Here is a 19,449-nt window from a genome sequence, read left to right on the forward strand (position 1 = left end):
GAGTTTCCTCTATCCTTGGGTATTCGTTTTGTTCAAACATGCTCTGGCTTGATCCAGATTACTTGTTCTCATTGCAATTTCCTCCCCTGGGAAATCTGTTCTTTCCTGGCCTCTCTCCCTCTGTCTCCTTTGTAAACATTAAGGTATGATATGAGATTTGCTCTAAGTAATGTTTACTTTCTCCTTTAGTAAAAGGCATATTCCATCTCTGAGAAAGCCCTATTGTCCCTTGCACTAATAACTCATTCCTTGTGCACATGTAAAATAGGAGCTACAAGCCTCTGGGCGATCCTTCCATCCTCCCACTGTACGGCTTTCATTTGTCATGTTTTCCGAGCACTCTCTTCAATTTACTTTGCAATCTCCCAGCTTGCCTCTGTCTGTGCTGTCTTATGATTATATCAGCACAGAGTAGTTATAGGAACTAGTGACTAAGAGTCTTGCGTTCTGGCCCACTTTTGATGGGTGACTGGCACCCCAAACGAAGAGGAGCTCCGTGAGGAAGATGCCCAGTGCTATGTTTTTGGAAGGTAATGTCCCATGGGTTTTAGAGTCAGACAGACCTGAGGTGAGGTATCTGGGGGTGAGTTTGGGTACTAGTATTTGTTAAAGCTCCCAGGTGATGCTAACTAGACTAAGCAAAGATATTCAGTAAGTTGGATTATTAAATGCCTTTCAACATATGATATTTTCAACTTATGATGGGTTGATTGGGATGTAACCCCATTGTAATTTGAGGAAGATCCGTATATGACTTGGTTTGGGTGTGGGGATAAGGCTGTTTATATGGTCTTAGATAAGCCATGGGACAGCAAATGGTAGCTTTTTTTTAACCAGCTCTCTAGAGAGTTCAAATCTAGCTGAATATTAGATTCATCTGGAACACTATTTTTAAAATGTCATATGTCTCTGGATCCAGATACTAGAGACCTTTTCCTACAAGGGCCTGGGGTAAATCTCAGGTTTTTGTGAGTTTTTTCCCTTAGGGAGGCAGGTTTTATTTTGTTTTGAAATCATTATGGATTCACATGCAATTGTAAGAAATAATACAGAGAGATATTATGTGTCTTTTCCCAGTTCTCCCCAATGGTAACCTCTTGCAAAACTATAGCACAGTATCACATCAGGATATTGATAATGGTAACAGTCAAGATACAGAACACTTTCATCAGGACAAGTTATAATCAGTAATTTGTTCTCTGTTTATATAGTGTTATCATTTCAAGAATATAAATGAAATCATATTGTATGTAACATTTGGATTTATCACTCAGAACAATTCTCTGAAGATTCGTCAATGTTGTTATGTGTGTTGTATACTAAGAGTTTGCTTCTTTTTTATTGCTGAGTAGTATTCCATATTATTGGTATATCACAGTTCATTTAGCAATTCACTTCTAGAAGAAATTCTAGGTTGTTTGGCAATTTGGGATTATTATGAATAAAATAGCTATGAACATTCTTGGACAGGTATTTGTGTGAGCTTAAGTTTTCATTTCTCTGGGATAAATGTACAAGAGTACAATTACTGGGTTGTATGGGAGTTGCATGTTCAATTTTATAAGAATTACATAGCTTCATGGTCCAAGATAGCTCTTGGTGATCACTGCCTGAATTTCAGATGACAAAAAGGAGGAAGGACAAGAGGCCAAAAAAAGGGTCCTCTCCAGTTATGTCACTTTTCTTTATGCATCTTTCCAGAAGTTATAGACAACACTCCCACTATGTCTTCTATCAAGCCTTTAGTTATTAGACAATGCATGCGTGCATGCTAAGTCACTTCAGTCATGTCTGACTCTTTGCAACTCTATGGACTGCAGCCACTCTGGCTCCTCTGTCTTCCATGGGATTCTCCAGGCAAGAATAACCGGAGTGGATTTCCATGCCCTCCTCCAGCGGACCTGCCTGACCCAGGGATCAAATCAGCATCTCTTAGGTCTTCTGCATTGGCAGGTGGGTTCTTTACCTCCAGTGCTACCTGGGAATCCCTTATCTGATGATACATACCTGCAAAAGAATCTGGGAAATATTTTCGCCTCTGAGTGTAAGGCAATGGCAACCCACTCCAGTACTTTTGCCTGGAAAATCCCATGGACGGAGGAGCCTGGTAGGCTGCAGTCCATGGGGTCGCTAGAGTCGGACACGACTGAGCGACTTCACTTTCACTGAGTGTATTGCCGCTCTAAATAAAATTATGGTCCTGTCAGAATAAGCCAGGTTATGCTGCAGGACCTAACAATCTCAAAATCATAGAGGCTTAACACACTGAAGACTTACTTTCCTCTCCTGTTACATGACCATCCTGGATTGCTAGGGCTCTGATCCATGATATCTTCACTCTGAAATCCAGAACCATGGTCAGAAACACTGATAGTCATCATAAGAGAGAGAAGAATAGGGAGGGAGGAAAGGAGGAAGAGAGGGAGGGAGAAAACATGAATTTCACTCTGGGTTTAAAGTTCGTATTTTATTGGCCAAAGCAAGTCACATGGTCATGTCTAACTACAAGGGAGCAAGGAGGTGGAATCTTACCATTTATCAAAAGGAAGAGAAACAGAATGCCTAGTAAATATGACCGAAGACTTGCCACAATTAAGAGGGAAGAAGAGAGCAGATGCTGGGGCAGGAAGTCGTTTCTGCCATAATTGCAATCTTTTATGTGTCTATAACCTGCTCTTATAAACTGTTTATTAGTAATCTGCTTTTGCTCTATCTCTTGCTGACTCTAGAGTTTTAACTGTCCTTGCCTAAATATGCTATGCTACTTCCTTACACAGTGTGGTGGTGGAAGTTCAGTTGTTTCTGACTCATTGTGATCCCATGGACTGTAGCCCACCAGCTCCTCTGTCCATGGGATTTTCCAGGCAAGAATGCTGGAGTGGGTTGCCATTTCCTTCTCCAGGGGATCTTCCTGACCCAGGGATCGAAGCTGGGTCTCCTGTATTGTAAGCGGTCTCCTGCATTGGCAGACGGATTCTTTACCAAATGAGCCACCAGGGAATCCTGAATTACATAGTGTGTGTGTGTGTGTGTGTGTATGAAGTTTGCTCTCCCAGGAATGTCCTTGCTCCATTTAACTCCAGCATTCTCAAGACTCAGATTTCCTGAAGCCCCAAGCCCTGTCCCACAGCATCTTATCTATGCTTACTTATAGGGATTAGGTACAGCTTGAGTCGCAGTTCTATAGTCCTGACCTAGAAGGGCAACTCGGCTCCACAAAGTCACCGGGGATCCAGGTCCCTCTGTGTGGCACTGCCACACTTCACACACCACCTCAAGTCAAGTCGGCTTCTTCCAGCCATTATGTCTCTACTCCAGCCAGTAGGAAGAGTGAGAGATCAAGGAATGACACACATCTTCTTGTGAAGATCTTTCTCATGAGTGCAAATGATACTTCCTCTTACATCCCATTCACCAGAATTTAGTCACCAAGCTATACAAGGGATTCTTGGAAAATGCACATTTTTCTGGTAAGTCATGTGTTTGGGTCAAAATTGAGGTTCTATTACTAATGAAGAAAAGATAATATTGAGAGAGATTGAAGGGTAATAGCAGCCTCTACTGCAAAGATAAACACGAGTCTATTTTTCATCCTCCTTTGCAGTCCTTACTCAATCAAAACTTAACTTTTGAGTTCCTACTGTCTAACAGTAAGCAAGACAGGCATGATTCCTACATTCATAAAGCTTTCAAACATTAAATGAATAACCACCTAGAGGAATATATGATTACAACTTTTGATTAGTACAATCAAGGAAAATTTTGCTAAGAGACGAATGGAGATGGGTGTTTATATGGAAAGAGGGATCAGGCAAAGCATTTTTAGGGAGAAGTACAGCTGGGGGAGGCTGACACAGAACTGGTTAGCCTGGGATTGGGACTATTTCAGGAAGAGGGATGAATATCTGCAAAATCCTTGAGGCAAGAAGGAGCTTGGTTTATATGAAAACCAGAAGGAAGGCCACTGTGGTTGGAACCTGGTGAGGGAGAGGGGGAGAGGTATGAGATGTAGCTAGAAATCTGGACAGAGGATAAATCCCAAGATTCTGCAGACCATGCTGAGGATGTGGGGTTTTATTTTAAATACATTAGGGAGGCATTGGAAGATTTTAGGGAGAGTGACATGATTACCAGATATTAAGCACACAAAGAAGTTAGAAAATAGAAATTTCTTCTTTTTCATGTGTTAAACTTTCCCATACTTTGTGCTGCTATTTTTATCATTCTTTGTATAATCATTTTTCTTTGAACATTTTTCCTTCTCCTATCCAGATTCATGCAATCGTATTTGCATTCTTCTGAATTGGCCTTGTTAAAATTCATCATTGGTTTATTTTTATTCTTTTCTAGGTCCCTGGCTTTCATTTGCTATGCTCTAAAAGAGGCAAAAAAACAGAGATTCATTCAAGGAAAAAAAAAAAAAAGGTTATTTAATGTACTGCAATTTAAGACCAATCCTCAGTCTTCCTTTTTATACAACTATTTTCAGTCCTATTGTGTGATTTCATAGAGCTGATACAAACTATAAACTTCTAGATTCATCATTGCCTTGTGTAGCCCCAAAGATGACATGGAAGGAAGGATACAGTGGAATTCTGAAGGCTATTTCTTCTAGGCTTTTAGCCTTACCATGGCTCCCAAACCCTGATTTGAGTTTAGGCCCTTGCCTCTTGGCAGTGACAGCCTCTCTCCTGATGGTTTCTGTGACCTCATTAGACTTCTGTCTTTCTCTACAGGCCTAGGCAGGGGCCCTGATGCTGGTCTGAGGATCTTTAAGCCTCAAGTGTCCATTTGGGAGACATATTTTTATATTTTTAATATATTTGTATTTATATCTAGCCATCACAAGTTCAGGCAGTAAAAGAAAATTTTGTTAAAAGAGAGATTCATGGGGGTGGGGCTGATTCAGATGGAAAAGATCAGGAAAAGTCTTTTAAGATTGTCGGGTAAAGTGTGGCTGGGTACCCACTTCAGTAGGGTAGGGGGACATATACTGATCACCTACCTGTGTCAGCCCTCTGCTAGGTATTCAGATTCAATGATACATTGTCTGAGAGAGTCAGGGAAGGACTCACAGAAAGACAGTCCTTTAGCAGGGAAGTGAGGCATGAGTAGCGGTAACCAGGTGAGTATGATGTGGAGGGACATTCCACATCATGGGCACAGGGTGCAGATGAGGCAGCATAGCACAGCCTGTTGTGTAACTGTAACATATGGGGCTCTTGTAGAGAGAGCAAGAGGCAAGGCTTTGACGTGTGGGACTGAAGACCTAAACAGTATCTTGATATGGAGGGCTTTGCCTCCTGCAGGTGACAAAAACAATGAAAAGATTTTAAGCAGCATATTGAGATGAGAAACTGCACATTAGAACAACTTCCTGAAAGGAATGCGGAAGAAAGATTTGAAGGCAAGAACATGGAAGCAAGGAGGCCAGTTTTTTTGAAGTAGCTTACATGAGAGTTGGTGAAATACTAACTTGTGTAATAGTAATAAGATTCAAGTTATTGCGGAAGACACACCCAGGAAGTCAGATTAGACACACCTTGGGGAATAATTGGATGAGAGGTGTGAGTGACAGTGATGGTTTAAAAATGAGTTCTCTGTTGGTGGCTGGGGCTGTTGAATGAGGTTAATCACTAAGTTAAGCAATACAAGGAGAAGAGCAAGTTTGGTAAGAAAGATAATGAGTTCATTTTCTGACACATTGAGTCAATTGATTTGAATGGGCAGAAAGCAAGTTAACTTTAGTTTCAATCCGCTTCTATGTCATCACTTCCTTACTAAATGTAAAAGTTAAAAGAAAAGGAGATTAGCAAAAAATGAAAGAGATCAGTGAAAGAGAAACTAGGATATGAGAAAAGCAATCACACGACTATATAATTCATGACTGCCCATTCATTTGTAGAATGTGTGCAGTCCCCAAGGTAGTAGTCTATAGAAATTATAAAGACCACTATGATATATATTATATATATGTATTGAATATTAGTACTGTATTTCTTTTGCATTTTGACATAAGCTTATCCATAAGGGTATTTTCCAACATTTGCATTTTGTTTTTGCCATTTTTTTGTAGTCCATAGGATGGCTGATTGAATATTCATATTGTATTTACATTAATAGAAATACAATGCTAATATTCAATTCAATACAACACTAATATTCAATCAGATATCATATGGGCTACAAAAAAATGACAAAAAAAAAAACCCTTATCATTGATCACTTATAAGATCTAATAGTCATAATCTTACCTAAGTGATTAAACATTTCATCACATCCTGTCATGTTGTTTCCTGGTATGACATAACATGAAATAAATCTATGAATCATTCTTACCAAAACAAAACTTGAATTTAATCAAGACTTTATACCTAACTTGCAGATTATAAAGTCAATAAGTTTAGATGAGACTTCCCAGTTGGTATAGTAAGACTCTGGGCTTCCGCTCCAGGGGGTGGGGGTTCCATCCCTGGTTGAGAACTAAGATCCCACATGCACTCCATGTGGTGCAGCAAAAAAAAAAAGATGTTTAGCAGCACCAAAAATAAAAATATTAGAAGAATCTAGAACATTGGCAAAACTAATACAATTATGTAAAGTTTAAAAATAAAATAAAATAAAAGAATAATCACCCCTGGAGAAAAAAAAAAAAAGACAACTGATCTGGTATCCTTCAAAGGGGATGAATGGAGATTGTGGAATTTTTCCAGATTTAAGAGAAACTAAAATGACATTCTGGAATGTGAAGTCAAATGGGCCTTAGAAAGCATCACTAAGAACAAAGCTAGTGGAGGTGATGGAATTCCAGTTGAGCTATTTCCAATCCTTAAAGGTGATGCTGTGAAAGAGCTGCACTCAATATGTCAGCAAATTTGGAAAACTCGACAGTGGCCACAGGACTGGAAAAGGTCAGTTTTCATTCCAATCCCAAAGAAAGGCAATGCTAAAGAATGTTCAAACTTCTCCACAATTGCACTCATCTCACACGCTAGCAAAGTAATGCTGAAAATTCTCCAAGCAGGCTTTAACAGTACGTGAACTGTGAACTTCCAGATGTTCAAGCTGGATTTAGAAAAGACAGAGGAACCAGAGATCAAATTGCCAACATCCACTGGATCATCGAAAAAGCAAGAGAGTTCCAGAAAAACATCTACTTTTGCTTTATTGACTATGCCAAAGCCTTTGACTGTGGATCACAACAAACTGTGGAAAATTCTTAAAGAGATGGGAATACCACACCACATCCTGAAAATCTGAGAAAAACTGGCTCCTGAGAAATATGTATGCAGGTCAGGAAGCAACAGTTAGAACTGGACATGGTACAACAGACTGGTTCCAAATCTGGAAGGGAGTACGTCAAGGCTGTATATTGTCACCCTGCTTATTTAACTTATATGCAGAGTACATCATGAGAAACACTGGGCTGGATGAAGCACAAACTGGAATAAAGATTGCTAGGAGAAATATTAATAACCTCAGATACGCAGATGATACCACCCTTATAGCAGAAAGTGAAGAAGAACTAAAGAGCCTCTTGATGAAAGTGAAAGAGGAGAGTGAAAAAGTTGGCTTAAAGCTCAACATTCAGAAAACTAATTTCACCATATCTAGTCCCATCACTTCATGGCAGATAGATGGAGAAACAATGAAAATAGTGAGAGACTTTATTTCTTTGGGCTCCAAATCACTGCAGATGGTGACTGCCATCATGAAATTAAAAGATGCTTGCTCCTTGGAAGAGAAGCAATGACCAACCTAGACAGCATATTAAAAAGCTGAAACATTACTTTACCAACAAAGGTCCATCTAGTCAAAGCTATGGTTTTTTCAGTAATCATGTATGGATGTGAGAGTTGGACTATAAAAAAAGCTGAGCACTGAAGAATTGATGCTTTTGAACTGTGGTGTTGGAGAAGACTCTTGAGAGTACTTTTTATTGCAAGGAGATCCAACCAGTCAATCCTAAAGGAAATCAGTCCTGGGTGTTCATTGGAAGGACTGATGCTGAAGCTGAAGCTCCAATACTTTGGCCACCTGATGGGAAGAACTGACTCATTGGAAAAGACTCTGATGCTGGGAAAGATTGAAGGCAGGTTTGAGTAAGCTCCAGCAGTTGGTGATGGACAGGGAAGCCTGGGGTGCTGCAATCCACTGGGTCACAGATAGGTGGATATGACTGAGTGACTAAAGTGAACTGAACTGAAAATGACATGATAATCAAATGTAAGGAGTGAATTGGATTGGATTTAATTTGAAGAAATCACTGTAAAGACCATTTTGGAAATGATCAGGGAAATATTTGCCAACCCACTCCAGTGTTCTTGCCTGGAGAATCCCAGGGACGGGGGAGCCTGGTGGGCTGCCCTCTATGGGGTCACACAGAGCCAGACACGACTGACGTTACTTAGCATTAGCAGCAGCAGGGAAATATTAATATAGACTGGAGTATTAGATAATATTCAGTTCAGTTCAGTTCATTCCATCAGTCGTATCTGACTCTTAGGGACCCCATGGACTGCAGCACTCCAGGTTTCCCTGTCTATCACCAACCCCCAGATCTTACTCAAACTCATGGCCATTGAGTCAGTGATGCCATCCAACCATCTCATCCTCTGTCATCCCCTTCTCCTCCTAACTTCAATCTTTCTCAGCATCAGGTCTTTTCCAATGAGTCAGTTATTTGCATCAGGTGGCCAAAGTATTGGAGCTTCAGCTTCAGCATCAGTCCTTCCAGTGAACATTCATTGAATGATTTCCTTTAGGATTGTCTGGTTTGATCTCCTTGCAGTCCAAGGGACTCTCAAGAGTCTTCTCCAACACGACAGTTTAAAAGCATCAATTCTTTGGCGCTCAGCTTTCTTTATAGTCCAACTCTCACATCCATACATGATTACTGGAAAAACTGTAGCTTTGACTAGATGGACCTTTATCTGCCAAATAATCTCTCTGCTTTTTAATATGCTGTCTAGATTGGTCATAACTTTTCTTCCAAGGAGCAAGAGCCTTTCGATTTCATGGCTGCAGGCATCATCTGCAGTGATTTGGGAGCCCAAAAAAATAAAGTCTCTCACTGTTTCTGTTGTTTCCCCATCTATTTGCCATGAAGTGATGGGACCGGATGCTATGATCTTTGTTTTTTGAATGTTGAGTTTTAAGCCAGCTCTTTCACTTTCCTCTTTCACTTTCATCGAAAGACTCTTTCCTCTTCACTTTCTGCCTTAAGGGCAGTATCATCTGCATATCTGATGTTATTGATATTTTTCTAATAGATGATATTAGAGACATTTTTAGTAAGTTTCTTAAGTGATAATGGTGTTGAGGTTGATAGGAAAATATCCTTATTTTTATTTATTTTTTTATCCTTATTTTTAGAAGAAGTGTATCAAAGAATTTAAAGCCTTTGTTCTTCAGAATCAGGAAACTCATAAGAAAAGGAGTTCAAAAGAAAGCATTCAATACAGGGAACTTGTTTAAAAGGTGTTGGGAAGAGTTTAAAGGGCAAAAAGACAAGGGGTCAACTCAGAGTCACAAAAGAAGCCACTGCCAATTCAAAGGTGGTGTTACCAGAGCCTAGGAGCCAGGGTCTGTTCCAGTGGAAATTGTCAGGGGGTCCCCAGTGTAAGCCTGGACTATGGAGAGAGGAGCTGTTTGACAAAAATAAAGACATTGCCAAACACACTACCCAAAGTGCAGGGAGTATGGTAGAAATAATCCTGTCTTCAACTCACTTCTCAGGACCAGTCTCTAGCCAGTGTTTCTCATTGGCTCAAACCTAAATAGAACCTGGTTGCAAGGGAGTCTGGGAAATGTAGTTTGCAAGTACCAGCTCCCTGTGATACAGAGCAGTGCAGAGGAAGAGCAAGAAATAGATGAAATAGACAAATGACTGGCCCAGGAGAAAATTGTCTTGATAATTGCTACTTATTTTCAAATAGTTCATAAAACATCATATATAAATATAAATTTTCTTTATAAATACAAATAAAGCAAATATAATAAAGTGTTGAATCTAGGTGATATATGGGTGTTCATTATACTATTCTTTCAAATTTTTCCTGTATTTTTGAAATTTTTCAGAATAAGCTGGTGAAAAATCCATTCTAATACTCTGAAAGAAATACAGAGTCATGGATATGGGAAAGGAGAGAAGAAATACTCAAAATGGATTTGACAAAGTTTCTCAGTAAATCCTTGTAACTCATATATGGAAAAACGTGAGCCAGAGCAATGTTTATCCTTTTTTCCACCATTACACATTTGAGACTTGAATTTTCTACTTGCCACTCTCCCAAGGACACGTGAATGTGAAAGTCATTCAGTCATGTCTGAATCTTTGCAACGCCATGGACTGTAGCCCGCCAGGCTCCTCTGTCCATGGGGATTCTCCAGGCAAGAATACTGGAGTGGGTTGCCATCCCTCCTCCAGGGAATCTTCCCAATCCAGGGATCAATCCAGGGATCCAAGTCTCCCACATTGCAGGTGGATTCTTTACCATCTGAGCCACCAGGGAAGCTCTCCCAAGGACATATCCACTATTATTCCCATGCCAGTTATAACTTTCTTTGGAGGGAATGATGCTGAAGCTGAAACTCCAGTACTTTGGCCACCTCATACGAAGAGTTGACTCACTGGAAAAGACTTTGATGCTGGGAGGGATTGGGGGCAGGAGGAGAAGGGGACGACAAAGGATGAGATGGCTGGATGGCATCACTGACTTGATGGACGTGAGTCTGAGTGAACTCCGGGAGTTGGTGATGGACAGGGAAGCCTGGCGTGCTGCGATTCATGGAGTCGCGAAGAGTCAGACACGACTGAGCGACTGAACTGACTGACTGACTTTATTTATCATACTCAAGAAAGTTTGATAAAATGAACTGAGAGTGAGTTTAATTTGATGATAATCTTTAATCTGCTGTTTTTTAAAGAAATAATTTGGTTATGAAAATCTCACAGACGATTGCAACATACAAGTGTATTGTGACATTAGTGTTAAGAAACTTTCAGTTAGAAGAGTGGCATAATTATAAAGCCACATATGTGGTTGAACATTTCTATCCAAAGTTGTTGGTTAATGGATAGTTGTCAGCCTGGGTAAAACTCCATAGGGTCTGTCCTTGTTTGACCCTGTCCAGTTTTACATTTTTATCAGTATCTTGGATAAGAATTAGAAAACAAGCAGATTTTAATTGTTGATGACATAAAACCTTGGGTGAGAGCTCATAATCCAGAAAGAAGTGATCAGAATGTTGAACCAATATAAATTGACACCTAATAGAATTATGTGACCAACCTTTTACTGGAAGCCAGAATAGATAACTGATTGTGAGATGCTTTCTGTATATAATTGGAGAGTTTGTGTTCATTCTCTGTTGCTATCAACTCATGTCCTGCATAAATTTGAGCAAGTTACTTCCTCTCGCCTGAACTGCCTCAGTTTCTACATCAGTAAGTGGGAAGAGTAATAACCAACTCATAGTAGCTTATGTGAATCAATGTATATAAAGCATTTGAATACTCCCTGACACAGAGTAACAGAAATGATATTAGTGGTTATTAGTGATGTGTGTGTGTGTGTGAGTGCTGGTAGCAATATTACCTACTAAATAGCTATGAAAATGACTTAGTAATTGATATTACATCCAATAGATTGCAGTTGTGGGACAGAATTGCCAAAGTTGTCTATGTAATTTAAGGTTTTATTTAATTAGAATCCCACTGCCTGAAATGAAGTTGATGAAAGTCCTGATTGACTCTGCACTCCTCAGAGAGCTACCGGAATAAGGGGTTGAGATCAGGTGCCAGGGCCACAAAACCATAAACAAATTGGTGTCTGCTCAACACAGAGCTGGAACACAGGAACTGTTGACAGAATTGGAGATGTCAATCTGTCTTTAGAAATTTAATGAGCTGTGGAATAGAATTTTGAGCTTGTTTTGTGTGTCTCCGTTGATTTCTCTAGAACCAGCGATTAAAATTACCCTGACACAGATTCTGAGTCCACATAATGAAAATCTTTCTAGTGATCAGACTTGCAGGGGGCTGCTTTGTGGTATGTTAAAATCCCTGTCCCTGCAATGATAAGGCATTATACATCAGGGTGACCACTTGACAGGGTATAATGGGATTCAGACCCCAGATAGGTGATTGGATTAGGTGCTTTGTGAGAATGAACCCCAGAAATCCTGAGATTTTTATCCAATGCTATCTGAGGATTCTAGGTTTGTTTTTAATTACGTACTTAACTGCTTCCCAAGCTGCTGCCTCTTAAGCTCTTATTGGGTTTTTTTAGGCAGTAGGCCAAAGGTCTGTACTTTCTACTCCCCACCCCACCACCACCAAATAGGTTAAATATTCAGTGTGGTCATTTTTAGGAAATGAAGTTGAAATGATTAAACAGGAAATATGCACTTAGCTCCTAATGTTAGCTACCTCAAGACAGAATCAATTCCTTTTCCTTTTCAAATGGAATGCTATTGGAGAGCTGTTTAGAAATCTGTTGATAGGAAAGAAATATTGATGGTGAATACAACAGGGACAGGAAATGAGAAACTCACAGATACCTTTAATGCTAAAAGGTACTTTGTCTTTCCTGTCCTCAAAATCTTGAAGAAATCTTTAAGATGCTTTGCTTATTTAAGGCATAAATATGTTGAGCTAAAAGCCAATAGCACCTAGATAGAGAACCAAAGTTTTCTGTGCTAGGTCCTCTAGAGAAATTTAGAAATTTAAACCTTAAGATGTCCAAATTACTCACCATAGCTGGCTCCATTAATACTTAATGGGAGAGGTGGGGTGGGAAAAAGAAGAAAAATCCTACTAGTTCTGGCACCTTTATATGAACAAGCTAATTGCTCAAACCCTGCATGGCCTCGGTTTTCGATCAAAAAGCATCTTTTGAAGCCTGAAAAGTAGCGTTCACACATTATGTGGAGTAGGGCCTCATTTCTTTCTCAATAACTGGCTCTGCTGCTTAACCAAGGGAATGTATTCCAACTCTGACAGTGGAGTTGAGAGGTTTACACCAAACAGTACGAGTTTTTCAAGCTGGTCCTCTTTAACTACACCTAGGCTTACAGGTCTTACTAAATGACCAAAAACTAGGTTCAGAGTCACTGACCTCCAATCAAAGATAAAGATGGAAGCACGAATTCTCAGTTGAATATGTTATATATTTACCCTGGGTTAGGTATTATGTTTTACTCACAGAGAAAAATAGCTTAAATATGTATATTTTAAAGGATTATCCTGAAGGCAGGAGAGATTTTTTTTTTTAATCTTGAAGTTTAATCAGACTGTTCCTTCCAAATTTTACCAAAAAGATTAGCACAGCTTCCAGAAACTAGTAATAAATTAAATTGACAGTCGGCAAGATTTTTGTCTTGTAGCAGTTTAAAATACGATGTTCTGTGAGAATCTGGATCCAGGGCTCACATTTCTCACCCTAGATCCAAAATGTTTTAGTTCATCACATCCCAGACCAGATATCTCAGGTTCCTATTAGAAAGTATCTATGCCCCTAGATCTAGATGCCTTTATGCTACTGCTACTGCTAAGTCGCTTCAGTCGTGTCCGACTCTGTGTGACCCCATAGACAGCAGCCCACCAGGCTCCCCTGTCCCTGGGATTCTCCAGGCAAGAACACTGGAGTGGGTTGCCATTTCCTTCCTCAATGCATGAAAGTGAAAAATGAAAGTGAAGTCGCTCAGTCGTGTCTGACTCTTAGCGACCCCATGGACTGCAGCCCACCAGGCTCCTCCATCCATGGGGATTTTCCAGGCAAGAGTACTGGAGTGGGGTGCCATTGCCTTCTCCAAAGATGCCTTTATAAGAACTGAGAAATACTCCCTCTACTAGCATACTCAGGACATTAGATGTTTTGTTTTGTTTTGTTTCACTAGGAATTCCATCAAAGATGAGGTGGAAACAGTAAAAAATAAGAATACTAACAATATTAACAGAAATAAGATACTTTATATCACCAAGTAGATCTGTTTTTTAGAATTTTTTTTTTTTTTCCTGAATAATGTCATACACAATCCTAAGAGGTAAGTATTTGCCACGATCTATTACAGCAAATAATTTTTCTATGGCATTATTTTTAATAGGAAAAATTTTGAAAACAGATTAGTGAACAGCAATAAAGAAATTCATCTAAACTATTTTTATCAAGTATATATAATAACATGAAAAATTTTAGAGGCCATCTTGAAAATTCTTACCACCTCTGGAAGATTTTGCTTAAATCTTAAGGCAGTAACGCTGAGAAAAAAGTGATTCTTATTCATAAACCAGTTAGCAATGGGCCTAGCATACAGTCAGCACTTAATACCTATTAGTTAAAATTTTGATAATTATCTTCAGCAGATACATTAGATGTAAAGAAAGAAGATATTTTAAATCAGATATTTTGTAAAAATGAGTTTAATTTGCGTTAAAGTCAAGTGCATAATAATGGAAAAGGGATATAAAATTTTCCTGTCCTTAAGGTCAGAGTCTACACAGCATTTAGCTTTTTCCATCCAGCTGCATGTTACAAACTCTCTTGTAGCCACAGGTCTTGGCAGTAGAGATTTGTTTGTGAAATGTACGAAAGAATCAATACATAATAGAACAAATTCTCCCCCTCCTTGAGTTGACCTCACTAACTCATGTGAGCTGTTCATGTGAATTTACGTTTATACACCTTTTCAACAACTTCAAGACTTTCAGTTCCATAGAGGAGAATGCTGAGTCAGTCTTCTTGGCAGTACTGAGAAAAGCAGAATCTGAGAGCTAGAAATAGAAGAGGAAGGTAAAGTGCACGGCAGAACTGGAGTAGAGAGTTTTGCAATGAAGTTTTTTGCTGAGAAGAAGAAAAGAGTGTTGAGAGAAAGTAGATTTCATGTTTGGAGTTGCATATAGGTGTCTGAAAGGAAAGCAAAAATGAGATACTTGTAAAGGCAACAGCAGTCTTCATGAGCTTGGACATGAATAAAGACTCTTGTCAACACTCACTGGACCTTATCATCCACCACACAGATCAGATCATTTAATCCATCTTCTAGGCAATGCTATTGAAGAGGCACTGCTTAACCTCATTCTAGAGTGAAGATGCTGAGTCATCATAGAAAGGTTTAAAAGGCAATGATGTCACAGCTAGCAAATGGCAAACACAGGATTTGAAGCCAGGGTCTGACTCCAGGGACTATAGGCTTAAACACCATATGACACTGTCCTCGTGGCTAAATCTATATAATTCCCTGTACTGGGGCAGGGCATGAAATAGACTCAGTTGGATATGTCAAAAAGGTTAAATTAAAGGTAAGTAAAGGTTTTTACATCCCAGCATTTCTAGTTATTCGTTATCTCTGGGCCCAGAATGAGGAGAAAATCAAAACTGAGTAAAAAATTAGAAAGTGATTATTTGAAAGAAAGATGAGGAAAAGAAAGAAAAAGAAAAGGAAGAGACGATGCCTCTTTGTATAAAGGTTGTTAACATCAAAGACAAATAAATTTAATAAGCATCTAATTGCAACATTAAAGGAGGAAGATTCTAAAGATTTCCCTAAAATAGCTTAAGGCAGCAAATGGAAATCAATTTCACACTACTCAGTTTACACCCTGTAGCTGTTATTTTCATCTGCCCATGATCCATACTTCTCTTCTGAAAAGAACCTCCTTCATTTCCTTTGAGAAATCATCCTCCTCCACTCTCAGGGCAAATTCTGGTGCAACTGACTCCACACCCAGCAGGGACCCATGACCCATATCTGGCAGCTAAATGTTCTTCATCCCTCTGATCAGTGTGTATTGGGAGTTTTCAGCCTTGGGATTTTCATTATTATGGGAAAGGGAAGGATTCTCCCTAGGGGTTGCCAGTGGATGTGCCCTGGACTTGGTGGTGGCCATCTCACTGCACTACTGGCAAGGCCTTCCTGTCAATGAAGACAATGCAGGGACCAGGCGGGAAGAAAAATGGAAAGGGACACAGATTCCTGAAGGTCTCATCTGTGCACCAGACCCAGTGAAAACTCCCAATCTTACTTTTCAATTATGTAGGCCATTCATAAAATGTTTTTAAATTACGTCAGTTTGATTTCAGAGAAGGCAATGGCACCCCACTCCAGTACTCTTGCCTGGAAAATCCAATGGATGGAGGAGCCTGGTAGGCTGCAGTCCATGGGGTCACTAAGAGTCGGACACGACTGGGCGATTTCACTTTCACTTTTCACTTTCATGCATTGAGGAAGGAAATGGCAACCCACTCCAGTGTTCTTGCCTGGAGAATCCCAAGGACGGGGGAGCCTGGTGGGCTGCCGTCTATGGGGTCGCACAGAGTCGGACCCGACTGAAACAACTTAGCAGCAGCAGCAGCAGTTTGATTTGGCCTTCTGCCGCTTATAGTAGATGAAATTCAAACTAGAACACTAATATAAGACATGTAAAGTGTCCAATAATGGGCTTTCCTGGTGGCTCATTAGTAAAGAATCTGCCTGCCAATGCAGGAGACACAGCTTCGATTCCTGAGTAGGGAAGACCTCCTGAAGGAGGAAATGGCAACCCACACCTGTATTCTTGCTGAGATAATCTCATGGACAGTGGAGCCTGGTGGGCCACAGTCCATGGGGTCAAAAAAAAGTCAGACATGACTTAGTGACTAAACAACAATAAAGTGCCCAATGATAGACTCTTTAATCAGATGTCTTTACCCTTTTAATTTTGCATTCACAGAAGGAAATGTGTAAAACAATAATTTCATATAGGACTTGAATTCTCCAACCTCTTTATTCCTTTAAGTTCTAAAATGTCTTACCCATGAATTTTCCTTCCAAGACATTTTTTAGGAACCTAAGCTGCATAAAACAGGTGGATTATCATATAGAATATTATATATCTACTCATACAGCTATTTTATTAAGATGCCATTAATGAGTGCAAAAGGTCAAAGATTTTATTAATAACTTTATATTAGAGAATTCCTTAAGCACTGCACTAGATAATTTAGGGAAATTCTTTTTAACAAATTTAATATAACCAATGGAAATCTGAAATTAAGGTATGTAGGTAGAACACTTGCCCTCAAATTTTAATGAGCCTAAGACTCATCTAGGAAGTTTGGTGAATTGAACATTCAGGGTCCCAGTCTTAAAAATATCATTTGGAAAGTTTGGGCCTGAAATCTAGAAGTCTACATCTTCATTAAGCTCTTGAGGTGATTCTGATATAAGTAGTTTCAGACCAGTTTTGAGGAAATCTCAAAGCTCTCATTGAGTTTCAAAGAAGATGCTAGTTTGTGCTTGTAAATTATGGATCTATGTCGCCAAAGACAGTCAAGGATCTTTAGGATAAACATGAAAATTTTCCTAATTTTGCTTCCTGATAATCTGGTCAGCATTAAATGACATGTTGCATATTAAAGGACTTCATATAGTCAGCATGTGCCATGGGCAATTACTTTTAACATTCCTATTATAATGGAAATGAAAGACAACAGACTTAATCATCTTGATATTTTTTTTTTAAGTTCAACTTTCTTCTCACTCAGTAAAGTTCAAGAAGATTAAATACTGTCCTGGTTTTTAAGCTTTTGTCTCTCAGTTCCAAAGCTGATAAATCTCTGGATTCAGAGGAAAATATATACCACATTTGTGGGTGCTTCTCTGATCCACTTAGCAAATAACTTGTATGGCTGCAATTTTTGAATGGGTTCAGGGTAAGAAAAGTCTCTGCAACAAGTCCAGTTTGTAGTGTAAACTGCTCTGGTTCTTGGACTTTAGAGGAAAAGACTAATAAACTCACTTCACACAACACCATCAGAACAAAATGCTGAACCAGATGCTGAAAATCTCTAGTAGACTTTCATTCCTTTGCATATTTTTTACTTTAACTCTTGACTATTTTCTTTCTTCTTAGTTGGTTTAAGTTTCCAGATAGGTCATAGGCATCCCTGGCCTTCAGTCACAGTACTTCTAAGGTTCTCACCCATAATGGTCAGATTCGGGACTGATTATTCAGACACTGGCCAAGTTGAATGATTCATATCTTAATTAAAGGGAAACATCATTTGATTATTTAAGGAAGATCTGAATAGTTTATGAGACAAACCTTTGTGGTCCATATTTGGAAGATTTGTATTTTGCTTTTGAAGTAGCATCAAACTTTAATAATAATCCTTTTTTTAAATGTTTGTGTTGCAGACAGAAATACCTACTTATTGGGGCTTCCCTAATGGCTCAGTGATAAAGAATCTACCTGCCAATGCAGGCAGGAGACTCGAGTTTGATCCTTGGGTTGGGAAGATCCCCTGGAGAAGGAAACAGCAACCTGCTCCAGTATTCTTGCCTGGGAAACCCTGCGGAGGAGCCTAGAGGGCTACAGTCCATGGGGTCACGAAAGAGTTGGACATGATTTAATGACTGAAACAACAAAACAACAACAACAGCAACTGTGTTGTGGAAGCCAGAGATATGATCTCCAGGTTCTTAACTGTCGCTGTACAGCTGCTGTCATGCCATGCAATTCAACAAGTGCTCATCCAGCAATGAGAACAAGGCCTGATGACTAAAGAGATGAAAACAACTACCACTGAAAACTCAGTATACGACAATAACCTCGCAAGGAACAGTGCAGACCTGGATTAATCATATCCCCATAAGATAACAGTCCATCTTTCAGAGACAGAGTCTGATGAAACTGAGTTAAAAAAAAAACAGATGGTAGCTGTGAGGAAGTTTCTGAAAATCAAAGCAGAGACCCTGACTTGAAAAAATGCACCAGGACTCACAAAACAGATAAACTACTCTAAACCATAACATCTGAAACAAGCAATCTAAACTCACACTGTTTTAATGCAGCTCATTTAGATTCCTATGATCCAAGACCACTGATGAACTGATACCATGGTAACCGTATGGACTCTTATGTTAAAGACATGACCACTGACGTCCCTGCAACTTCGCTGTTTTATAAATTCTAACCAATCCCTGACAAGACCACTCTATGGCTAACTACAGTTCCATAGACCCTATAAAATTTCCTTGATTGACTAATCCTGACCCATCCCATGGTTCCCAATGTGTGCATTCACCCTTGTAGCAATAAGCTAATAAATATAACTTTGTGTTTCTGGTGATCTAGTGGGGTATAAACACATCACCCAGAAATGGCTGGTCTGAAAGAACAGTAGAATGACCTGCTGAAGATTTAGTTACAACATCAGTTCCTGAAATGTTTCATTTCTCCTTTACAGGCTACAGTATAAGCTTTGCTTCCGTGTCCACTGTGATGCTGTCTCTCCTAGAGCCAGATGCGTCCAAGAATCGTCAAGGGATAGAAGTGACTTCTTTCAATATTATAACTACTCAGAGGTTATTTGATTCCTATTCTCACAATTTTGAATTCTGTAGGTGTGAAGGACAGAAAGGAATGCTTCCACCTAGGGACACAACAATGATTCCACTGAGTTG

The sequence above is a fragment of the Bos indicus genome, chromosome 2 (assembly GCF_029378745.1).
Source record: "Bos indicus isolate NIAB-ARS_2022 breed Sahiwal x Tharparkar chromosome 2, NIAB-ARS_B.indTharparkar_mat_pri_1.0, whole genome shotgun sequence".
Classification (NCBI taxonomy): Eukaryota; Metazoa; Chordata; class Mammalia; order Artiodactyla; family Bovidae; genus Bos; species Bos indicus.